This window comes from Anser anser, assembly GCF_964211835.1.
Source record: "Anser anser genome assembly, contig: SUPER_W_unloc_5, whole genome shotgun sequence".
In the NCBI taxonomy this organism is placed as follows: domain Eukaryota; kingdom Metazoa; phylum Chordata; class Aves; order Anseriformes; family Anatidae; genus Anser; species Anser anser.
The window spans coordinates 222996-249284 of NW_028154227.1; the positions used below are offsets into that span (position 1 = coordinate 222996).

The 26289-nt window shown below is 44.3% G+C and overlaps 1 long non-coding RNA gene across 1 annotated transcript in view; it reads right to left on the reverse strand.

The window, feature by feature from the left end:
* Nucleotides 1-2273: 2273 nt before the first annotated feature.
* The window catches only part of LOC310888936, a 207360-nt gene continuing 183344 nt past the window's right edge, over nucleotides 2274-26289 (reverse strand). The window contains exon 3 of the long non-coding RNA XR_014576264.1: nucleotides 2274-4941. This is a non-coding gene — a long non-coding RNA (uncharacterized lncRNA). The remainder of the gene's footprint in view (nucleotides 4942-26289) is intronic.

The window sequence follows — 26289 nt, forward strand, 5'->3', positions numbered from 1 at the left end:
GGAATATCATTTGATGATAGAGTATACATAGATTCTATTGGGGTGCCTAGAGGAGTTCCTGATGAACATAAAGCCAGGAATCAAATCGCTGCAGGGTTTGAGTCACTGTTCTGGTGGGTAACAATTAATAAAAATGTGGATTGGATTAATTATATCTATTATAATCAGCAGAGATTCATAAACTATACAAGAGATGCGATAAGAGGAATCGCTGAACAACTAGATGCCACCAGCAAAATGGCTTGGGAAAACAGAATAGCATTAGATATGATTCTTGCGGAGAAAGGTGGTGTGTGCGTGATGCTGGGCAACCGTTGTTGTACTTTTATCCCTAACAATACTGCCCCGGATGGCACAGTAACTAGAGCATTGCAAGGGCTTACCACCCTTGCCAATGAATTGGCAGAAAACTCAGGAGCAGACACTTCCATCACAGGATGGTTGGAATCTTGATTTGGTAAATGGAAAGGGATGGTAGTGTCCATATTTACATCCTTGATTGTAGTAGCAGGAGTTTTGACAGCCATTGGTTGTTGCATTATCCCCTGTGTAAGGGGACTTGTCCAACGGTTAATTGAAACTGCGCTTTCGAAACAAATGACCATGGATCCACCACCCTACTCAGATAAGATGATGATATTAGAGGAAATGGAAAGCAAAGAAAGTGAAGAAGAGGAAGACATCTACCAAATTACACCTTAGAGAAAAATTTTGCAAAAATCAACAAATTATAAAAAGAGAAAAGGGGGGAATTGTGGGAATGGAAATGTTGTTTTTGCAGTGTTACATTGTATAGAAGGAAGGAATGTGGTATTGAAATATGCTTACAGTGATAAGAAAGCTTAACAGAAAACCTTGTAAAATGCAGACAGCCGGACTCCTTAGAGCAATTAGGTGAAAATCATGGTGTCAAGTCAAATCAGATAAGTGATGAAACATTACCACTTCAAACAGTAAAAAAGTCAAAAGAAATTTGACATTTAACAGGCCAGCAACTGAAGGCCAGGCATTGTCTGTGAAGCATCAGATAGATTGTGAACCTGGATTACCCACTCCAGTGGGGAAACAGGGGAGGGTCCTGTCATCAAAAAGTATATAAACTGTGTTTTTGGAACTAGTAGGCGCGCTCTCCTGCTTGTGGGGCGCCCGCCATTGCAATCGCGAATAAATTACTACTTCACTGAGATCCTTGCCTGAGCCTAAGTTATTGGCTACAGAGTGTTTCTCACAGTAATGGGAATGGGAGTTTTGCCACTGAATATGGGCAATCACTGCTGATGTGGCTGTGGAAAAGGATAAGAGGTGACATCAAGGAGGAATTACACAGTCTCTCCCCTACAGTTTTGCAAATATGGTGTTTGAAAATTCAAGGTATGCATGCTCTGTGTACATAGTAAATGTGTCAGTGTTTGCTAGGACAGATGGGACTAAAGAGGGAGAAAAATATTGTAGCTGGAAAGTAGGTAAAATGTCTCTGGACAAGGGTGGATTCTTCCTCAGCACAAAGTTTTGTATCATAAGGCAATGACATCTCCTTTATTTATTTATATTTATGTTCCGCAGAATATGCTCTAAAAACACCAGCTCCCTATATTACACCTGCAAAACAGGCTGAAAACACTCAAAATGTGAGTGGCTTCGGCTAAAGACAGATTCAGGTGTCATGAGATGATCAGTAGATAAAATGCAGAAATGTGGGAGTATCGCCATGGGGGTCTGACTCTTAACGATGAGGCCATCAGGAATGTAAACAAGTTAGAAGAAACAAAGAAGGGTGATTCAGGAGACACCTTGCTGTCTCAAACTGCTTGTTCTCCAACAGTTAAGACATGGAAGTTGCAAAATGTTTGCTGTTGCCGGGCAAAGTTGTTGACCAATGAATAGTTAGTGGAAAAGGACTGCTGTAGAGCTAATGGTATAAGAAGGGAGCCTGCCCTCAATAGGGAGTTAAAGTTATTGATCCTTAAAGAACCTTGGTCTCCGTGTAGTCATTATGCCACACAGAAATGTACTTTTCTTTCACAGGTAGGTTGGCCTCCAGGTTTGGCCTTTAGTTTATAGCATTTTTTGTTTAGAATTTAGTTTCATTTCCCTCACAAACCACCCGTACTCACCCACACAACTACAACCACTGTAGGCTGTTAATTATGAGAGAAAATGCTAATTGGAACCAAATTATGTCTAGAAGAAAATTAGAGCTAATTTTGTACTGGATGAGTCCACATATTTTTAAAAAAACAAACAACACACATTCATTTATTGTATTTGCTTGGTCATGTGAATAAGTATTTTGGAGTTTCATTTATGCAAAATATTTAATGAGATTAATTTACCAAAACAAAAAAACACTCACAAACAAAAAATAAACTGTTTTCTTTTGTCCTCTTTCCACATTTTTGAAGCAAACCATCCTGTTCTGCTCCTCAGAGCTTTTCAACTAGTCTGCTCACAACAATACCTGGGTTCCTTCCAGTAGCGTATTAAGCAACATGACTGCACTATCACATATTGCTTCTCTTTTATTCTCTCCCTGGGTGGAAAGTAGCATACGCAGTGGAGACTCTCATTTTGCTCCACTATTCTGTACTAATTGGCTTTTCCTAAACAGTGAAGGCATCATTGTTATAAGTGAGACCATACAAATTTCTTGGTCTATCAGAAATATTTTATTAATTAAGTAAGCAGGCACAAGCAAAACAGCGCTGGGCGGCTGGGGAGTCTCCGCTCCACCACAGCACGCAACTTTCCCTTTTCAGTGTCGCCGTTTTATAGCATCCAAGTTTCGGCTTGTCAGGACTTGTTGGACCTTCTGAAGCTGCGCAGTTCGTTGTTGGGGGTCGTTGTTTTTCTTTCGATGATCATGCATTGTGCTCGTGTTCAAGGGGGAGGGTAGTGAAGCGGGAAACAGTATTTCACAGAGTCTTTGTTTTACCAAGGATGTTTATCCAACACCCCCTCCCCACTATCTACTTGCTTAGTCTTCCCCCTTAACAAGGTCGTAAATTGCAAAACCTTATCTTCTCAGCAGATCCTCTGAATTCCTTTTAAAGACAATGAACAAAAACCCGCTAATTTATCACAATCCCTCCTTTTTCTTTTTCTAACATATTTTGTTCATTGATGAATTTTTGAAGCACTTGTTTGCTCAATATTAAAGTTTCTGCATCATTCTCCTCCTGTTCAAGAGATTCATATTTTGCACGCACAAGCATAAGGTGAGCTGCCTCTAATCGGTTTTTTTACAATCGCGATTATTTGATTGAATATACATGGTACAAAAGTTAGTGTTAATATGAGCAGCAACAAAGGTCCTGCTATGGTTGATAGCAGTGTAGTGAGCCAAAGTGAGTAATTAAACCAGGATTCATACCAATTCTGGTGGGCTTCATTTTCTATTTTTCGTTTTTCTAGCCCTTCTCTCAATTTAGTCATTGTATCCCTTACTACTCCAGTATGATCTGCATATACGCAACACTCCTCTCGTAGGGCTGCACACAATCCTCCTTGTTGTAGAAAAATCAGATCTAATCCCCTACGATTTTGTCGTACAGATTTCTCTAAAGCTGATATAGATTGCTCGATACGGGCCAAATCCTCATCTACAGCAATGCGTAGAGAGGTAAATTCTTGGCTTTGTTTTACCAGAGAGGCCATTCCAGTTCCGGCTCCTGCAGCCCCCAGAATCATCAGAGTGGCTAAAGTGACAGTCGTAATAGGCTCTCTCTTCCTTAAGTGTTTTTTTTGCCATAGCATGTTGGATGTACATATACTCCTCAGAATGGTAAAGAATCCTAGGTATAATTACTACCTGTACACAAAAATCATGAGACGAGTTGAACAATTTCAAAGATAAGCATGGAGTTACCCCCAGAGACGAACATACCCATCTGGTGTTATCTGCTGGTATTAACCATTTTTCTTTGTCTAATTGTGTAACATTTTCTGTAATATTGCATAGATGGAACTTCTCACCAGGGACCGTGCCTACGCACCTGCCATTCCCAGTTACTTCCGTTAACGTTATTCCTACATCCCTTCCCCAATTGCATTGTGGGGGATCGGTTTCGTTTGAACGGGTGGTTTCTCCCAGATCCCCAATGGCGTCGTAATATGAGGGCCTTATATCAAGACATAACCAGCAAGGTCTAGGCACGTCTGGATTTGGTTGATTCAACAACTGATAACTAGCATTCGTGATTCTCCATACGTTATTCCCGGTCACCCCTTCATTTCTAATCCCGTACTCCGGGTTTACTGATCTATTAGCAACCTCCAGCGGTTTAGGGCTATTAGGAGTTAGCATTCTAAAAGCTTGTGTAGGCTGAATCCTCAAAACACTCCCCGACAGTTTCTGATTTGGTCCCACCCGTTGGGGACTCTTAGTCTCTTCCTTCTTTATATAGATGATGCCTCCCCTATCAGTCCCCCAGCAGTAGTTATCTGCTGAACAACATGGTGATCTTCCCATCTAATCAGGCTCCATTTAAAAGGTTTGTGAGGGTGCGCAGACCCAGGAACAGTGTAAACAATCGTACCCATTACTATGTATCGCAAAAAAAAAAAATGGCTAGGGCCCATTTTCCAGAGTTCTTTACCTGGCCACGTAAGTCCCCACCATTTCACTCTCTGCCTCGCTTGTCAGTTCGGTTGCAGCGAACTACAAGGTGCAGGTTCTTCTCGGCAGCAGCAGTGTTCTTCAGGGGAGTTTCTCAGGTAACCGCGACCTTTTTCTGATCAAACAGGGTCCCCTCTCCTCCTTTTTTTTTTTTTTTTTTTGTTTTTTTACGATACATAGACAGTTAGACCATACTTATCAAGTTCGTTTCAACGTGAGCTTTAAGTCATCAGGGCCTGCGACCGCTTCCCATTTGCTTTTCTGGATCGGTCCTTTCACGCGACTGGCATGCGTTCACCCCTTCTCAGCCGTCCGGATAGCCGTCTCTGTGATAAGTAAAACAACATAGGGGCCTCCCCACCGCGGTGTTAAAGACGTTTCTTTCCATGTCTTAATTAGAACCCTATCTCCAGGTTGTATCCTATGGATTGCTATATCTAGCCACCAAGCCTTTCGCTTGCAACTCCCTCCGTCGGTTCATAAGCTGTATTAAATAAGGTTTTAATTGGATATCCTGTACCTGGGGGTGATCAGATGGCATCTCTAAATCATAAGGCATACCATACAGCCTTTCAAAAGGTGAGATTCCGACATCGGCTCGGGGCTATGTCCGGATATTCAATAGTGCAAGCGGTAAACATTTCACCCAGGAGGTTTTAGTCTCTATCATAAGCTTTGTTAGTTGCTTTTTAATTTCACCATTCATTCGTTCTACCTTTCCCGAACTCTGAGGATGCCAGGGAGTGTGATATTCCCATTTAATTCCCAGAGCCTTCATCGTGTCTCGGGATACCTTTGACACAAAGTGTGGGCCTCGATCAGAGTCAATTGCTTCTATTACCCCGTATCTGGGTATGATGCTTTCTAATAATATCTTTACCACGGTTTGAGCTGTGGCCCTTGCCGTAGGGAATGCTTCAACAAAGTTTGTGAGGTGGTCTACAATAACTAATGTTATAAATGACTGAGTCCCAAATAGGATTACAATCAGAGTTTACAATTTATTAAACGAATAGAGGCAAGCAAACAGCGCTGGGTGCGCCGGGAGTCTCTGCTCCACCGGGACGCACACCTGTTACGTAAGGCGGCTGGTTTTTATGCTCCTAGGCTAATACATATTCATTACTACTTCTAGAAGAGGCAGGGTTATTATAATTGGTTTCCCGAATCCGAAGTCCTTCCAGGTGCGCCTGCTTATCAGTCTCTGTTAGTTTCTCGGGGGCCGCTCAGACAGGGAGGCTCATATTCTTCCTCCTTATCTAGTGGTCTCTTGGCCGGCTGTCAGAAGTTACTGCACATTCGTGCAAAGTCAGCAGTTTTTCTCCGAAGAAATCCCTTTGTTCTCTTCTCGCCTAAACCCAGGCCTCAATGTTAACCCTTCAAAACCCCTTAGTGGCACGAATTGCTGGACCATTTCTTACAATTCCTCCCTTTTTTTTTTTTTAATCATCAATTCGTGTCTCTCCTTCAACCTTTGTCAGTAACAATTGGATTTCATCAGTCAGTTCTCGGGGTGTCCACTTCTTAAGCATCATTATCGACACGTCACCTTTTCTCTCCACTGAAGTCATCACAAATTGGGTGCTATTTATTACTCGCCGTATCAACAACGTAAAGCAAGGTATCATACAAGGTATAAACAATAATGTCACTATACCACATAAAAATAAAAACAGCATCCTTTTAACCCATGGTTCACCAGGCAACCATGAAAAGAAATCCCAATCCATACCCTTCCAAGTTTGTACTGGGACGTGGGCTAGCTTTCTAATTTCCTTTGTTATCTGCTTGACCACTTTTCCATTATCATCAATCTGTAGACAACAATTAGAATCGTTCAGTTTTCCACATACTCCCCCTTCTTCTGCTAGTAAATAGTCTAAGACCATTCTATGTTGGAATATAGCATTTCTCATTTGAGTGGATTGGTCAGCCAAAAGATCCAAGGCTGTCGCTGTTTGATTTGTTACAACTTCGAGGATAGCTTGCAACCTAATTATTCGGTTCAAATTATAAATAGGTTCTCGGGCTCCTGATATCAACTCATTTGGGTTCCAGGTGGCTGGCCCATAATGCTGTATGATTCTTTCAGGAGGCCATTCATCCTTTCCCCATTTTTGGGCACTACCCCCGGTTAAGGAAGTATCAATAGATCGTTTTACTCTGTTCAGGTCATCATATAATCTTATTCCTAAATGATTTCCTTGTGTTTGTGACAATAAAAAGAACAAGGGTCTTATGTACCCCCATAGCATATTCCCGACCAGTTTCCAGGTAGCCTCTTGTAAGCATGTTTGCCACACACCCAATAATGTCCCTTTAGGGCCCACGTCCCGTTTGGAAAATGACCATCCCATCCATCTTTACCCTTTGGGGCGTGATAATACAGAGTGTCCTTGTTACCGAGTGGTCCTGTTACAATGTCTGCCCCGTTTGTACTCGTATATGCACGCTTCCAAGCTCCCACGTTGGGTTTCCACTTACAGTCACAATTCAGTTCTCTTTGGCGACCTGTCATATTATAAGCCTTTTTCGCCGTCCAATCTTGAGAGTGTGGGAAGCGCCTTCAATCATGGGGTTGGGCCCGCTTTCAGAGCTTGTGTTACCATTCAGCCCTTCAGGGTGATCCAGCTCCTGGAAAAACTAATCACAATTTTATTATGGGTTTAAAAGGTTCTCATGTTATTTTTCTCAGGACAAACTGATCTTGGTGTGGGAGAAGTCCGGTCGAGGCACTCTCACTCGGCGGTCAATACCCATAGGGGTTGCCTCCCTCGGTAGACCATACACGCCGCAGTGGAGGGTCCTACCCCGGTCTTGCCTTCTCCCTTTCCTCCCTTCAGCCTTGTCCTCTTTATCCAGTGCCCTTAATTCATGCAGAACCTCATTGCTGGGATATCAGTTCCTCTTTAGTCTCAGTTTCAGTTCCCCAGGAGTGGACTCAACCCTCCAGGCTTCGGTAGTTATTGGTCCTTTTATTCTGGATGCGTGGGTCCAACCCCTTCTTGCTGTTCTCACAGCTGTTTCAGTAGTAAGTAAAACAAGGTACGGTCCCTCCCATCGGGGGTTCAATGATTCTTCTCTCCAGGTTTTTATTAAGACCTTGTCTCCTGGTTGTATTTTATGAATAGCAAATCCTAAAGGTGGTGTCTGAGTCATCATCCCAATTTCTCTTATCTCCTGTAATCTCCTTCCAATGGTAATTATGTATTTCTGGATACTATGATCCTCAACTACATTGTTCCCTAGGGGCATCCCTTGAGAATAAGGCATACCATATAACATTTCATATGATGATAATCCAGTCTCACTGTGTGGTTTAGTTCTTATGTTTAAAAGTGCCAATGGTAAGCATTTCGTCCAGGGCAGCTGTGTCTCAATCATTAACTTAGCCAATTGTTGTTTTATTGTTTGATTCATCCTTTCTACTTTCCCTGAGCTTTGTGGGTGCCACGGAGTGTGGTATTCCCACTGAATACCTTTCAAGGGGTACATCCTTCAAATCTTTGTGGCTGGCGTATGTTCGATTATTTCCACACAATTGTGTTCCAACGGTCCTTCTTCTGGAACGGTTCCTAGAAATACTGCTGGATATAACAGGTTAGTCGTTTTCAAGGTTATGTCATCTTGTTCAGTTAGGATTGCCTGATATTTCATCATCCGGCTGGGTGATAACCAGTGCCCCCCCCCCCTTTGTTCCAAAACGGTTGTTACCATATGTGGTCCAAAAACTTCAATACGTTTTCCCATTTGAAGGCAAATAATTTTCTACTATCTTTATCAAGAGGTATGCAAAAGAAGGCATCCTTTAAATCTATCACGGTAAACCATTTATATTTCTCTTTCACAGATGTTAACAATGTGTAAGGATTAGCTACTACCGGGTGAATATCCTTTGTTATTTCATTTATTGCTCTAAGATCTTGTACAAATCTATACTCGCCATTCGGCTTCTTTACTGGAAAAATTGGAGTATTGTATTCCCATTTACATTCTTCCAGAATCTGATATTTGAGAAATTTGTCAATAATTTTCACCATTCCCGTGCCTAGCTTCTCTCTTAAGTGGATATTGTTTGATTCAAACAGGTTTGGCTCTTTCCTTTAATTCCACCTTTACCAGTTGTGCCAGTTTCGACTTCCCTGGTACATCTGTTTCCCGTACTGTTGCTATAACTGCATTTTCTACTTCTCTTGGAATATTAACAAAGGGTTTATCTTTGATCATTAGGATTTGGCCTACTTTGGACTCAGGTACCTTCATTATTAATTCTCCATCCTCAAAGGTTATTGTTGCATCTAATTTGGCTAATAGATCCCGTCCCAAGAGTGGCATCGGGCATTCTGGTACATACTAAAATTTATGGGTTAGTTCCTCACCCCCAAAACGCAAATCAAGGGGTTGTAAGAATGACCATTCTTCCTCTTTCCCTGTGGCTCCAATTATTGTAGTTGTCTTAGTTCCTAATCGTCCTTTTAAACTATTTAACACTGAATATGTTGCTCCTATTACATTTACAGCCTAATTAACACAGAGAAAGAAGCTCCCATAACCAACAAAAAATTCAAGCCTGTCTTCGTTTCCTAGCTTTATTTCAACTAGTGGACCTGCTAGGGTAGATGCCCCAGGTCCCCATCATTCCTGACTGTTGTTTGTCCTGCAGCCTAAGACAATTTCTTTCTGATATCAGGGGCTGATTGCCCTGGAAAGAGGTTAGCCAGTTGCCTCTCTCTCTTTTTTTTTTTTTTTTTTTTTTTTTTTTTTTAAGCCAGGTCCATTTTTTTTTTTTTCATTGCATTTCAAAGTTGGTCCAGAAATTCAAAAATTCCATAAATTCCATAGGGGTTTCTTTTGGACCTTGTTGGAACAGATTCTCAATTCCCAATAGCCAATTTAACCAGATTTTAGTATTTACATAATTTCCGGGGTGATTAGGGTCTCAGTGAGGGGGTCGGTCAGGGGAATGCAATCGTTGAAAGTTCCCTGAGCGGTCCCATTGGCAATCTGAGCTCACACACGAACTCAGGTTGTTTCAAAAGTTAGCTGCTTTTCTGTTTCCACGACAACTCTCTCGGACCCATCACGGTCCCCCTGCCCCAGAGGGCTCACACCGCGATTTAGAGATCTCAGCCTCGGGTTGAGGCGGAACTATTAACATTCCTACATCCTCTTCCCCTGCTCATTCAACTTCAAACAGCTCTGTTAAATACTACATGCCACACAACCTTTAACACCTTCAACAACCCTTTTAACACTTCCTTTACCTTTCTCCAGCCCGTACTTTTCTAATGCCAACACCAAAGGCTCAGTCAGGGGCCAACTTAATTCCAAACCTTTTCCCTCCAACATGCTGAAACAACATATCACTATACAACATTTCATCCTATTTTCCTTCTCTCCTCAAAAACATTAATTGCAAGACACTGTTATAGTCGATTGATCCATAAAGTGGCCATTTAGTTTATATAGTGGCCACCATTGATTGCAATACTTAGTGAAAGTCCTCTTGCTTTCTGTGCCCCCATTTCTAACAATATCCTTCCAATGTGCCAATATGCACCCAAGGAGGCTTTTTCTTTTTTAGGACGTCTTTTTTTTTTTTTTTTTTTTTTTTTTGGATTTTCCCCTTTTCCTTGATTTCCCATTCCCTTTTATTTATTTATATTAGTTACTGTCCCTTGTTTCAATTTCCACGCAAACCTTTTTATTGCAGGTTTTTACTATCTTTTCCTAATCTTCTTCCCAAATGTCCCAATTCTCTGGGATTAAACTCTTCTTTCCACATACAAACTTTACTATTTCAGATTATTAATGAGCCCCATTCCAATCATAAATCCGCAGGACTTCGGAAAAACACCTGAAGCACTCAGCCTTCTGTCTTCTAGACAAACAATAACACCTTTTCCACAAAATTTACATTTCAATAAGACCGAATTTCAAGCCAAATGCTAATTTTTCTCATGCACTTTGTTAGTAAGCCTACACAAAACAAGGAATCACTCCTGTGTATCCGTCAAGATGGGGGTTTAAAAAGGTACTGAGGCCTAAATAAATTCGCTCTCCCCCTTCTTACCAAATTCCCAGAGCTCAGGCCCGAACCACCAAAGAAGTGACTCTCCGTTCTACCACTTTGATAATCAGTCAGCCCCGCTCCCCCGATACTTGGGAAACTGACCGAACACCACCGCGAATATACACAAACTTCTAAACTGTTACTTAGATAATGCTCCCACCTTCCTCCTTGACACAGTCAAAACATTTAAGAACAAAACAGGATTACAAGATGCACCACCGGGGGTGGATTGTTAGGATATAGAGGTGGTAGGTTATCCAATGACTCCCATTCATCATCTTTTTCTTTTTCCTTTTTTTTTTCTTTTTTATTTTTTTGTTCTCTTCTTCGTCAAACTTCTCGTCTGCTTTTAGTGTAAATATTGAGGCTGGAAAAGGACGTGAGATCCTGATCCATAATCCTGCATAATCACTTTCCTCCTGGCTAAAAGGTTCCTTTGAATTAACATGTATATTTAAGGCCTGGCAAACCCAGTCTTCGAAGGATCCGAAAACGGGCCAAAAGACATGTGGTCTTAAAGGCTCCTTTGGCCATTCTGTCATACAATACTGAACCATTTTTAATTTACTTTTTCCCTTTTCTGGGGCCCCTATCGTTCCAATTTCTAATCATTATCCCTAATGGACTTTCTGGTGGTATGTCTGGTAATTTGCTCCCTTTTCTCTGGTCCCGGGTCTTCAATTTTGTCTGACCCATCTAGGAATTTTACTGTGGCAATTCCTACAGCCCTTGGTTGCCTTAGTGAGAGTGTCTTGCAGGGGGTTTAGGACCTATCACCCACCCACGAATCCTATAGGAATCGCTTCGGTCCTTCACCGGCCAAGTCCCTCGCGGGAGATTGGAACCGCGGTTAGAAGACCTCCACAATCGCTTCGGAACTACGTTCCGTCTCAGTCACACTCTCACACACACAGGCAACCGAAACCCACCCAACCGAACGCTATACGCCTTAAATACTTACGACTCCGTCGTCTTCGTTCGGATCTTCGCGCGCAGAATTACAGGCAAAATATAGTGCTGCAGCCGGCAAAGGGAGCTCATAAAAAAATCTAAATCTTTGCTTGCCCTTATTCAGGTTCAAGATGGCATTAGCCCTGACCTGACTCGAACAGGAGCCACCAAATGGTGGGGGCGCCCCTCCTAGATCAAGTCAGAATTCAGGAACCAAGACCATCCCGGACGAGCCCCCAATTGTTATAAATGACTGAGTCCCAAATAGGATTACAATCAGAGTTTACAATTTATTAAACGAATAGAGGCAAGCAAACAGCGCTGGGTGCGCCGGGAGTCTCTGCTCCACCGGGACGCACACCTGTTACGTAAGGCGGCTGGTTTTTATGCTCCTAGGCTAATACATATTCATTACTACTTCTAGAAGAGGCAGGGTTATTATAATTGGTTTCCCGAATCCGAAGTCCTTCCAGGTGCGCCTGCTTATCAGTCTCTGTTAGTTTCTCGGGGGCTGCTCAGACAGGGAGGCTCATATTCTTCCTCCTTATCTAGTGGTCTCTTGGCCGGCTGTCAGAAGTTACTGCACATTCGTGCAAAGTCAGCAGTTTTTCTCCGAAGAAATCCCTTTGTTCTCTTCTCGCCTAAACCCAGGCCTCAATGTTAACCCTTCAAAACCCCTTAGTGGCACGAATTGCTGGACCATTTCTTACACTAACAAGTATCTATATCGCCCCGTTTTTGGAAGTTCAGTAAAATCTAATTGAATCTTTGCAAAAGGTCGATGTGCCAATTCTCGTCCTCCTCCCGGGACCCTTTTTCTCATGTGTTGAGCATTTACCCTCCGACAAGTTATGCAATCATTTACGATCCTCTTTGCTATATTATAAATCCCTATACACATATAATATGTGGCAAATGTTTGACCTCAGTGCCAGGAAAGCTCATGGAGCAGATTATCTTGAGGGTCATCACGCGGCACTTGCAGGGCAAGCAGGCGATCAGGCCCAGTCAGCATGGGTTTATGAAAGGCAGGTCCTGCTTGACGAACCTGATCTCCTTCTATGACCAAGTGATGCGCTTGGTGGATGAGGGAAAGGCTGTGGATGTGGTTTACCTTGACCTCAGTAAGGCTTTTGACACAGTTCCCCACAACATTCTCCTCAAGAAACTGGCTGCTCGGGGCTTGGACTGGCGTACGCTTCGCTGGGTTAGAAACTGGCTGGATAGCCGGGCCCAGAGAGTTGTGGTGAATGGAGTCAAATCTGGTTGGAGGCCGGTCACTAGTGGTGTCCCCCAGGGCTCGGTACTGGGGCCGGTCCTCTTTAATATCTTTATCGATGATCTGGATGAGGGCGTCCAGTGCACCCTCAGTAAGTTTGCAGATGACACCAAGCTAAGTGCGTGTGTCGATCTGCTCGAGGGCAGGAAGGCTCTGCAGGAGGATCTGGATAGGCTGGACCGATGGGCTGAGGTCAACTATATGAAGTTCAACAAGGCCAAGTGCCGGGTCCTGCACCTGGGGCGCAACAACCCCAAGCAGAGCTACAGGCTGGGAGATGAGTGGCTGGAAAGCTGCCTGGCCGAGAGGGACCTGGGAGTATTGGTTGATAGTCGGCTGAATATGAGCCAGCAGTGTGCCCAGGTGGCCAAGAAGGCCAACAACATCCTGGCCTGCATAAGAAGCAGTGTGGCCAGCAGGTCTAGGGAAGTGATTGTGCCCCTGTACTCGGCTCTGGTGAGGCCGCACCTCGAGTACTGTGTTCAGTTTTGGGCCCCTCGCTACAGGAAGGACATGGACGTGCTCGAGCGAGTCCAGAGAAGGGCGACCAAGCTGGTGAGGGGTCTGGAGAACAAGTCTTACGAGGAGCGGCTGAGGGAGCTGGGCTTGTTCAGCCTGGAGAAGAGGAGGCTCAGGGGCGACCTTATCGCTCTCTACAGTTACCTTAAAGGAGGCTGTAAAGAGGTGGGGGTTGGTCTGTTCTCCTACGTGCCTGGTGACAGGACGAGGGGGAATGGGCGAAAGTTGCGCCAGGGGAGGTTTAGGTTGGATGTTAGGAAGTACTTCTTTACCGAAAGGGTTATTAAGCATTGGAATGGGCTGCCCAGGGAGGTGGTGGAGTCACCATCCCTGGAGGTCTTTAAAAGACGTTTAGATGTAGAGCTTAGCGATATGGTTTAGTGGAGTACTTAGTGTTAGGTCGGAGGTTGGACTCGATGATCTTGAGGTCTCTTCCAACCTAGAAATCTGTGATACTGTAAAATTGATCCACCAACGCCTGAGTACCCCAGTGCGTCTGTTCATGAAATCTCCGTAGCACCCTCATAGCTACTGATTTTGGTAACACTTCCCGTCCATCAGGCAGTACCCATTTCCCTTTATCGTTTTTTTTTGTTTTTTTGTTTTTTTTTTGTTTTGAACCCCCATTTGTGTCATCTTGTCTTCTTCTGTAATAGTGAAACAGAGTAAGGGGAGGGGAATGGGCATAAGCATATTTTGAATCTGTATATATTGTACCGCTTTTATTTTTCAACAATTTTAGGGCCTGCAATATGGCATATAGCTCGCAAGCTTGGGCAGACCAGCTAGGGCTCAAAGGTCCAGATTCCACTATCTCAAATGTTTTCTCATTTACTAACGCGTATCCTGATTTTTGCTTTCCCTCGACTACTCTCGAGGAACCATCCACATATATCTGTTCACCGATGGGTAATTCCACCTCCTCTAGATCAGGTCTCAATTTCGTTTGCTCTTCTATATTTCGGAGGCAATCATGTCCTAAGGACTCATTTGGTTCCCCATAAAGATATTGAGCAGGGTTCTGTAGGGAGGTTGTTCCTAAGGTTAATTTTGGAGAGGAAATCAAAATTCCTTCATATTTTAATAATCTGGCGTCAGTGATCCATTTCTCTGCCTTCTGTTGCAGTACCCCGCATATATTGTGTAGAGATATTACTTTGATTTCCCCCCCAAAAGTGATCTTCTGTGCTTCTTCCGCTAACAAGGCAGCAGCTACCACTACCTGCAAACAGTTTGGCCAACCCCGGCTAACCGGATCCAATAATTTAGACAAATAGGCCACAGGTTTGTTTTTTTTTTACTCCCTGCCCATTCTTGGGCCAGCACTCCGTATGCTGTGCCTTCTGCGCTGTTCACAAAAAAAAAAAACAAAACAGCCTCCTTAAATCTGGTAAGCTTAACACTGGGGGGGGCGTACTAGTTCCTCCTTTAACTTGTTCAGTCGTTCCTCATCTTCTTTTGTCCATTTGAGTAATCCATCCTTATTCAGCTTGTTATATAAAAATTTAACCTTTCCACTATAATCTTCTATCCATTGTCTACAGTATCCGGTCAACCCTAACAGTTGCCGTACCTGCCTTTTAGTTCGCGGGGACGCTAAAGCCAATATTCCACTGATTCTGCCTGGGTCTAACTTCTTAGTCCCCTTACTTAACTGGTGACCCAGGTACTTTATCTCTTGCTCCACAATTTGTAATTTTGCCCCTCCTTTTTCTTTTAAAGGGTACAGAGGGTACAGATTAACTCGATTCTCTGAGCCAATCCAAAGGCTCGCATATTCGCTCTCCTCTAAACAAAAAGGTTCCTTTGCACTTACATAAATGTTTCAGGCTTGGCAAACCCAGTCTTCAAATGACCCAGATATGGGCCAATAATTTGCCTACCTCCCCAAACTTCAACACAATAATGAATCATTTTTACTTTATCCTTTCCCCGCCTAAAAGGGGAATCACTCCAATTCTTAATCATTAACCCCAGTGGACTATCTGGGGGAATAGGGGGCAACCTAGCACTAGGCATTACCCCACCCATGGGACCAGAAGGCTTACTCTTCTTCTGTCCCATCTTCCGGAGTGCCTTCACACACACACAGAGCCGCTTCCCCCTGGTCGTGGCCCAGTCCCTCGCGGGATGTGGGAACCGCACTACTGAGGGGTCCGCACTCACTTCGTCCGCAATTGGACGTCTCACACAGACGCACTCCGGGATCACCAACCCCAACCGAACGGATCACCGGCCTATACTTACCCACCCCGTGGGTCTTCGTTCGGTCTTCGTGCACAAAGATTGCTTGGGGTTACCGGTTTTATTTGCTTGTGCCTAATTTTGGGTTCGTCGGTGAAGGGCTCGAGCGGGATTTCCCGTTCCCGGGGCCGCCAGAATCGGCGAGGCGCCTCCCCTAGAGGGATTCCCAGTCAATCCGCCTTCCTCCGAGTCACGGCACCAAATTTGTTATAAGTGAGACCATACAAATTTCTTGGTCTATCAGAAATATTTTATTAATTAAGTAAGCAGGCACAAGCAAAACAGCGCTGGGCGGCTGGGGAGTCTCCGCTCCACCACAGCACGCAACTTTCCCTTTTCAGTGTCGCCGTTTTATAGCATCCAAGTTTCGGCTTGTCAGGACTTGTTGGACCTTCTGAAGCTGCGCAGTTCGTTGTTGGGGGTCGTTGTTTTTCTTTCGATGATCATGCGTTGTGACAATGAACAAACACCCGCTAATTTATCACATCATGGCCAGGAATATCATGTTGCGGTAGACCAACTGAGAAGTGGCATGCAATACCTGAGGCCAGATTGTTGTTCATCAGGAGGGGACAGAGTCTCTAGGCATTTTCAGGTTTCTGCCTTTACCTCGTGATGAAATTTTGTGTTGTTATAGTCACAAATAAGCACAATATTTTAATTACCTTGAAATTGTTCTTTTTCCTGTATGGATTTTTTTGAATACTCAAAGCCAGATTCAAAGTCCTTTCTGAAATATAATTTCTGTGCAACTGAATTCATTACACATCACTTCAGTTCTATTATACATGGCAGATGATCTTTTGCTCATTTTTATCTGTAAATTCTTCAGGAGTTTTATAGACAGTGCTTGAAATGGTAATTCAGACACTCTGAAATGAAGCTGGTAGGCAAATGTAAAGAGCCAGAATGTTGTATCACTGTATGCAGAGCATTTCAACAACAATTTGTGAGAATAAAAAGTAATGTGTCAACAAAGTGCTTTTGACAAACAGCAAGTATCTGCCAAACAATCCTCTATGGACATGATAGATAGTCAAATGAAAAGGACCCATGGATCATACCCAATCCTTGGGCCAACAAGTGAACCATGCTATTTTAACTCATCTACAGAGGTAAAAGTATTTTACTAGTGCAAACTTTGCAAGAATTAGCCATATAATATGTATTATAACCCTAAAATTCCAATTAACTTCCCCGACAAGATAAATGTATTTGCATGGCAAATGATTCTTCACAGTAAACTAGCTAGAAAATAGGTAAAACCTTTTATCAGGATAATTTTTTTTCCTATCCCAAATTTGGCTGAAACATAATAAGAATTAATTCCAGAGCATTTAAGGAGGATTTGCATTTAGAACTAACTTAGTGTGCAAAAGGGTTCAGAGATTTGCAGCTAATAAAACATGGCATCAATATAATGAAAGAACTAAGTGAAAGAACACCTCCTAGATGTTCCTCAGCCCTTCAAAGTCACCTCTCTGGAATCACACAAATTTCAAAGAGAGAAAACCATATCTATACAAAAGGAAAAGAAAAAGGAGTTCAGCCTTCTAAGAAGATGAGAAATGAATGTGCAACTGCTACAGGCTGGCCTACTGAGGGCAAACCTACAAAACCTTATTCCAGTGCAGATCTTCTAAGCACAGAGGTATTTAATCTGAGAATAATGCCAAAAAAATGAGCAACTAAGGATCATTCCTCAGAGCCGGAGGTAACATATTCTGGTGTCATTTGCAGTTAAAATGTTATTTTGGAAGACATTTGCTTCTCCGCCAGTAGAGTGAGACACAAAGGAAGAGTGAACTTTAAATGCCATTTAGTAGGTTTTCATTGCTGTAAAGCTGTTGCCTGAGGGAGGGTTGATGTTCAGTGACAGATGGAAGGGCCAACTAGAAGTATTAACAAGCACAGGTAGAATAAAAGTACAGTGTTCAGGTGAGTGGAGGTGTCAAGGCACTATAGCAAAAGTTTTCTCACTGAATGTAGAATATTTATCATATTTTTAGAAATGCAGAAAGCTGTTTTTCATTGCTGATGTTAAATCAAATACAGAAAAGTTTGTCTGATGCTGTTTTAAATTGTTTTGAACAGTAAAGTACCCTGGAACGTTTGCTGCATGAAAGATAGTACCTCAGAGTGCTTTACTGTTGTAATTTCCATGGAAATTAACATTTACATGCATGGTTATCACACTTTCCTTGTAATGTAAAGTATTGCCATCTAAATCCCTTTGAATTACAGTCATTGTGGTATCATCAATCTGACTCAAGATTTGGTCTACATTCCTGCTTGAGTTTGCCGAATACTTTTGTTTTTTCTCTTGGTGTTGAGCTATACAAATTAGTACTGAATGGAATTTTAATATTCAACAACCGTTTCCTCTTGATTTTTTTTTCAATTTCTCCTGTTCAGGCTCTTGTCTATCCCTCCTCCTGTGTCTACTGCAAGCACTTAATTTTAAATACATGAGCTGAAACCCACATAAATGGATGTCCCATCCCTGGAAATGTTCAAGGCCAGGTTGGATGAGGCTTTGAGCAACCTGATCTAATGGGAGGTGTCCCTACCCATGGGGGTGGGACCAGATGATCTTTAAGGTCCCTTTCAACCCAAACCATTCTATGATTCTATGAAACCATTCTATGATAAAGTAAATCCATAAGGAATTTGGTCCATGTTCCACTCAGACAAGCCCCATAGAAATGGTATACCTCCACCACAGTCTTTTTATCAAAACATACTCTTGTGGCTGTGACAGCATAACCACAGACTTCTGGATGTCTGCTGCCACAGAAAAGCCCCATAGCATCATTGGGAGATCATGGCTGTGATGATAAAATTTGATCTTACCAACAAAATGCAAGAAATCTGACTTCTGTTGCAGAGCCTTACTCGTGGAAGGCTTCTGAATAGCACAGCTTTTTTTCTATAACAGTAAATAAGAAAGGGATTATTCAATCTCACAACAGCAAGAATAATGTATACAAATAAAACGCCAAGAAAGCCCTCTCTAGAGTGACCTAATTCAAGGGCAGCTGGCCTTTCTGTTAGGCTATTGCTGTCATACACCTAACTGCAAGAACAAATACATTAAACATCTGGTCCTTAGACCAACAAGGTTCACACTAAATTGCTTCACAGTCCTTCCTTCATTATGCTGTCCCACAGGCATATGCAGACTCACCCTATGTGGAGCTCTCAGCATACTGACTGCTTTGATTCTAATAAAATGTTTGTATAAAATTGTGCTTTAAAGTACATCACTTGTAAAATCTATTAGAAGGTAGATATTGCCGGAACTCATATCAGTTACTGAAGATGGAAGAAATGTGTAAAGGAGGCGTATGTTGGGTGTGTGACGCATCAAGTGTTTGGCAAGAGAAAGAAAGGGACCTCATGTCTCATATAGTGGATGATCTTTGGCTCCAGCATCTGGTCACTGGTGACAGTAGGAATTATTTCAAGAGGTAAACAGGAAAGAAAAGAAGGAAGCTATTAAATGTGGCTCTGGAGCTCCCAAGAACACCAGTCCAGGTGACCAGGCTCATAAGTTAATGGAGTGAGTGAATGTTCACCTTTCAGTGACTAGCAGTGACTACCCTATAATTAACAGCAGTGACTCTGCTATCAAGTGTAAGTTAAATGCTCCATCTTGCTGTTATATCTTTCTATAGCCACTTTCATTTTTTGTAAAGATGTATTATTACTAGATTGAGGTGTTCTTTTTGTATCTTTATCTCATCAGTAGCAAAACTAACCTCCAATTCCAGCAAGACCACCATATATTGAATGTCCAGTATTGCAGTCTCTGGGACATAGCCTTTACAACTGTCAAGACAGCTCAAGAGCCTGGTGATAAATTAGCAACACACAATACCAGGTGTAGGAATACTCTCTCCTGAGATTTTCCCAGTGCTTTACTGGCAGTCACAGGCGGCACTACTGAAAAATGCGAGGAACTCAGTTGTATGGGTTGAATTCATACACTTGAAATAAGGTGGTTGTCTATGTCTCCACTATAGAGAAAAAGACACAATTCATCTGATGAAATCTGGATGGCTGTTTTAGGCTGAAGTGAATTGTGACCTGAGGTTCACTGCCTTCCAGACTCTTCCATCTGTTTGTTTCTTTCTTGTATTTTTTATATTGTCTCCATCCAGAGCTTTCCTTCTAAAATCCATTGTATTAAGGACATTCACATTCAGTCACCTCATACTTTTCTCTAAAGAGTAATCACATAGTGATGGTGTTTATGGACTGTTATGCTACTTCAAATTATTCTTTAAATTTTCTTTTTTATACACAGCAATAATCAGTTTCAATGAGGATTCTTTTTTTATCCTTTTTTCTTATTTTTTTTTGTGAACATAACTGTTATACCTCACGTATCTGCTTCAGAAGGTGGTACACTTGCTTTATGGGGGACATTATTCACATGCAGAGGCTTTGTTAGTAAACGTGTCATCCTTTGTGCTGAAATAGCATGATGTTAACTTTGGATAAGTGAATATTAAACAGCAGTATCATCATTAGCTTTGTTGAGAGGACAGAGCATAGAGCTATGACTTAGAAACTTCAAGGTCTTTCCATGGTTTGGCCAATGACATATTAAACCTTGGACGAGTCACATCACCTCTGTATGCTTCAATTTTCTTACCTGTTAATTGAGTACTGAGAGTAAAAAGTTATAACAATTTGTTTGAGATGTTGTCCTGGTTCCAGTTAGGACAGAGTTAAGTAGCTCATAGTAGCTGGTAGGGTGCTATGTTTTGGATTAGGATGAGAAGAGCGCTGATAACATGCTGATGTTTTAATTGTTGCAGAGCAGTGTTTACACCAGGCCAAGGACTTTTCGGCTTCTCGCTCTGTCCTGCCAGCGAGCAGGCTGGGGGTGCAGCAGGAGCTGGGAGGGGACAGACCCAGGACAGCTGACCCAAACTGGCCAAAGGGGTATTCCATACCATCTGACGTCATGCTAAACAATATATAGGGGTGGCTGGCCGGGGTGGGGGGGCCGGCTGCTCGGGAATAGGCTGGGCATCGGTCAGCGGGTGGTGAGCAATTGCATTGTGCATCACTTGTTTTCTTACACATTATTATTGTTAGTACTATTATCATTATCACTATTATTATTATTATTGTTATTATTATATTCCTTATATTCCTTATATTATTATATTCCTGTCTTAATAAACTGTCTTTATCTCAACTCACCAGCTTCACTTTCCCGTTTCTCTCCCCCATCCCAGAGAGGGAGGGGGGAGGGTGAGCGAACGGCTGTGTGGTGTTTAGCTGCCAGCCGGGTTAAACCACAACAGTCCTTTTGGCGCCCAACGTGGGGCCCGAAGGGTTGAGATATCGACAAATCTGACCAGAGTGTGTTAAACTAAAATTGGTATAAGTATTGGACCTGCTTAATAGTTGCTAGTCACGATGTTGATTGCCTTAATCTCCAGTCTGCTGTACCTGTATTCCAAATTGAGTTTTACGGTGCGTTACTTTCTGTATGTGCTCCCTGTTGCACTGTTTATCCTTTCCGGGCCCTGGTTTAAGATTGTTATGGTACTGTGCGGTGTAGCAATGGCTTATGAAATGATGAAATATCTGGTCACGACTTTAACCTGGTATTTGTACTCAGCACTGACGTTGACTCTATACTTTGGAACCCATATCTCGGAAACTATTAGCAATTACACCTATTGCCTGTTTTCGTTAGGGAGCCAATCTGTGAAGGGGACAGGGGAAGACATGTTTCCCTACCTGTTCACTCTCCCTTTCTCCTTCACCACCACCCTCTTATCCCTCGAGCTAGTTACGGTGGTTCTCCGAGATGTTGAATATCCTTGGGATACTCAGACCAGCCTGCTCTTGTTGTTATGTCTCCTGAATGCGCTTCAGATTTTGTTGAGGGTTAAACAACTACTTAGGAATCTCATCCGGAGATCTGTCTTGAGGCGGGATAGTTGCGAGTGGCAGGGAGTGTGGGAGGATATGGGCAGGTTTCTAGAGCAGTGGTCACCTCCAGTGTTTTGGACATTCACCCCTGAACAACTGCAAAATCCTAAAAAGCTGGCAGAATGCTTGAAAAAAAGGTGTAATGACTCTGGCAGTTCCAAAGTGACACAAATCACTGTAGCGTGCTGGGGTCTGGCTTGTGCCTATTGAGCTGCAATTGATGCTACTAGCAACGTAGCGACAGCTCCTGCAGCCGCTCCAGTTCCAGCTCCTGCAGCTGCTCCTGCTCCTGCAGCCATTCCAGTTCCAGGTCCTGCAGCCGCTCCAGCTCCTGCAGCTGCTCCAGCTCCAGCTCCTGCAGCCGCTCCAGCTCCTGCAGCCGTTCCAGCTCCAGCTCCTGCAGCCACTCCAGCTGCAGCTCCTGCAGCCGTTCCAGTTCCAGCTCCTGCAGCCGCTCCAGCTCCTGCAGCCGCTCCAGCTCCTGCAGCCGTTCCAGCTCCAGCTCCTGCAGCCACTCCAGCTGCAGCTCCTGCAGCCGCTCCAGTTCCATCTCCTGCAGCCGCTCCAGTTCCATCTCCTGCAGCCGCTCCAGCTCCTGCAGCCGCTCCAGCTCCTGCAGCCGCTCCAGCTCCAGCTCCTGCAGCCGTTCCAGTTCCAGCTCCTGCAGCCGTTCCAGCTCCTGCAGCCGCTCCAGCTCCAGCTCCTGCAGCCGCTCCAGCTCCTGCAGCCACTCCAGCTCCAGCTCCTGCAGCCGCTCCAGCTCCTGCAGCCGCTCCAGCTCCAGCTCCTGCAGCCGCTCCAGTTCCAGCTCCTGCAGCCGCTCCAGCTCCTGCAGCCGCTCCAGCTCCAGCTCCTGCAGCCGCTCCAGCTCCAGCCCCTGCAGCTGCTCCAGCTCCTGTGGCTGGGTCAGAGAAACGAGCTGTAGCAGTGCAAGTTGACCCCGCAGAGGGTATTCCAACCCCTGTGGCAGACCCTGTGTCTGGATTAGAGAAACGAGCTGTAGCAGTGCAAGTTGCCCCTGTAGACAAGGTGAAGAAATGGTATAGAGGCTCAGGTCGTTTACAACGCAGACAGTCTTCTGCTAAGTCTGGGCATAGTGAAGACGAGGCTGGGCCATCAAAGGTGCAGGAGACTGAAGATGAGGATGAGGATGTCGAAAAATCAACAGTAACTACCCGGACCCTATACCAGTGTGAGCTAGGAGATGTACGAAAAGATTTTGGTCGCTGTATAGGTGAGCAGCTTGTCACCTGGCTGCTCCGGTGCTGGGACGCTGGAGCCAATTGTGTGGAATTAGGGGGCAAGGAAGCCAGGCGGCTGGGATCCCTTGCTAGGGACGCATGCATTGACAAAGCAATTGGAGATGGAGCACGATCTCGCAGCCTCTGGAGGCGTCTCCTGTCAGCTGTGCAGGAAAGGTATCCCTTCAAGGAAGAACTTGTATGTCTACCAGGCAAATGGACCACCATGGAGAAGGGAATTCAGTACCTGAGGGAATTGGCCGTACGGGAAGTAATTTATAAGGACCTAGACGACGCACAAACATCCGCAGATCCAGATGCAGTCCGGTGTACACCACCTATGTGGCGGAAGTTCGTACAGAGTGCACCATCATCATATGCCAGCTCATTGGCAATAATAGCCTGGAAAGCGGAGGAGAATCCCCCAGTGAATGAAGTGGCTAAATTACTCCGGCAGTACGAAGGAAATCTCTCCTCTTCCCTACAGGCCTGTGTCTCGGCTGTGGAGAAACTCTCTGAAGACGTCCACCAACTTAAAGAGAATTTATCTTCCCCTCCACCTGAATGAACCAGTGTCCACCAGCTAAAAGAGAATGCTTTGGAGAAACTTTCTGAAAAGATCCACCAACTTGAAGAAAGATTATCTTCCCCTCCACCTGAACGAACCCGTGTCCACCAGCTAAAAGAGAATGCTTTGGAGAAACTTTCTGAAAAGATCCACCAACTTGAAGAAAGATTATCTTCCCCTCCACCTGAACGAACCAGTGTCCACCAGCTAAAAGAGAATACTTTGGAGAAACTTTCTGAAAAGATCCACCAACTTGAAGAGAGATTATTTTCCTCCCCACCTGTACAAACCAGTGTCTCAGCTATTAGGGGTAAACGTTCATCTATGCAAGGAAGACAATATGGTGGGCACACACACCGCGCCACCCTGTGGTTTTACCTACGTGACCATGGAGAGGACATGAGAAAATGGGATGGAAAATCTACTGCGACCCTAGAGGCATGGGTACGTGAATTGCAAAGGAAAACAAGTGGGAAAAAGGAGTTCTCTGAAAAGTTTGCTGCTCCAACTTCCAGCAAGCAGTCCTTTAGACACAGAAACGAAGATTCTGACCAGGACTAGAGGGGCCCTGCCTCCAGCCAGGGGGAGGAAAGGGACAATCGAGTTTATTGGACTGTGTGGATTCGATGGCCTGGCACGTCAGACGCACAGAAGTATAAGGCTTTGGTAGACACCGGTGCACAATGTACTCTAATGCCATCAAGCTATAAAGGGCCAGAGCCCATCTGTATTTATGGTGTGACGGGGGGATCCCAGCAGTTAACTGTATTGGAGGCTGAAGTGAGTCTAACCGGTAATGAGTGGCAAAAGCACCGTATTGTGACTGGCCCAGATGCTCCGTGCATCCTTGGCATAGACTATCTTAGAAGAGGATATTTCAAGGACCCAAAAGGGTTCCGCTGGGCTTTTGGCATAGCTGCCTTGGAGACAGAGGACATTAAACAGTTGTCTACCTTGCCTGGTCTCTCAGAGGACCCTTCTGTTGTGGGGTTGCTGAGGGTTGAAGAACAGCAAGTGCCAATCGCTACCACAACTGTGCACCGGCGGCAATAATGCACCAACCGAGACTCCCTGATTCCCATCCATAAGCTAATTCGTCAACTGGAGAGCCAAGGAGTGATCAGCAAGACTCATTCACCTTTTAATAGTCCCATATGGCCAGTGCGAAAGTCTAATGGTGAGTGGAGACTAACAGTGGACTATCGGGGCATGAACGAAGTCATGTCACCACTGAGTGCTGCAGTGCCGGACATGCTAGAACTCCAGTATGAACTGGAATCAAAGGCAGCCAAGTGGTATGCCACAATTGATATCGCTAATGCATTTTTCTCCATCCCTCTAGCAGCACAGTGCAGGCCACAGTTTGCTTTCACTTGGAGGGGAGTCCAATATACTTGGAATCGGCTGCCCCAGGGGTGGAAACACAGCCCTACCATTTGCCATGGACTGATCCAGTCTGCGCTGGAGCAGGGGGAAGCTCCTGAACACCTGCAGTACATCGATGACATCATTGTGTGGGGGGACACTGCAGAGGAAGTTTTCGAGAAAGGGAAGAAAATAGTCCAAATCCTTCTGAAGGCCGGTTTTGCCATAAAACAGAATAAAGTTAAAGGACCTGCACGAGAGATCCAGTTTTTAGGAATAAAATGGCAAGATGGACGTCGTCAAATCCCAATGGATGTGATCAACAAAATAACAGCTATGTCTCCACCAACTAGCAAAAAAGAAACACAAACTTTCCTAGGTGTCGTGGGGTTTTGGAGAATGCATATTCCAAATTACAGTCTGACTGTAAACCCGCTCTACCAAGTAACCCGTAAGAAGAATGCTTTTGAATGGGGCCCTGAGCAACGACAAGCCTTTGAACAAATTAAGCAGGAAATAGTTCATGCAGTAGCCCTCGGGCCAGTCCGAACAGGACCAGATGTAAAGAATGTGCTCTACACCGCAGCCGGGGAGAATGGTCCCACGTGGAGCCTCTGGCAGAAAGAACCTGGGGAAACTCGAGGTCGACCCCTGGGGTTTTGGAGTCAGGGATACAGAGGATCTGAAGCCCGCTATACTCCAACTGAAAAGGAGATCTTGGCAGCATATGAAGGAGTTCGATCTGCTTCGGAAGTGGTCGGTACTGAAGCGCAGCTCCTCCTGGCACCCCGACTGCCGGTACTAGGCTGGATGTTCAAAGGAAGGGTCCCCTCTACACATCATGCAACTGATGCTACATGGAGCAAGTGGGTTGCACTGATTACTCAGCGAGCTCGAATAGGAAACCCCAGTTGCCCAGGAATCTTGGAGGTGATTATGGACTGGCCAGAAGGCAAATACTTTGGGATATCATCAGAGGAGGAGGTGGTTCGTGCTGAAGAAGCCCCCCTGTACAACAAGCTACCAGAAAATGAGAAGAAATATGCCTTGTTCACTGACGGGTCCTGTCGTATTGTGGGAAAGCATCGGAGATGGAAAGCTGCTGTATGGAGTCCTACACGACGAGTTGCAGAAGCTGCTGAGGGAGAAGGTGAATCGAGTCAGTTTGCAGAAGTGAAAGCCATTCAGCTGGCTTTAGATATTGCTGAACGAGAAAAGTGGCCAGTTCTCTATCTCTATACTGATTCATGGATGGTAGCAAATGCCCTGTGGGGGTGGTTACAGCAATGGAAGCAGAACAACTGGCAGCGCAGGGGCAAGCCCATCTGGGCTGCTGCATTGTGGCAAGATATTGCTGCCCGGGTAGAGAACCTGGTTGTAAAGGTACGCCATGTAGATGCTCATGTGCCCAAGATTCGGGCTACTGAAGAACATCAAAACAACCAGCAGGTGGATCAGGCTGCTAAGATTGAAGTG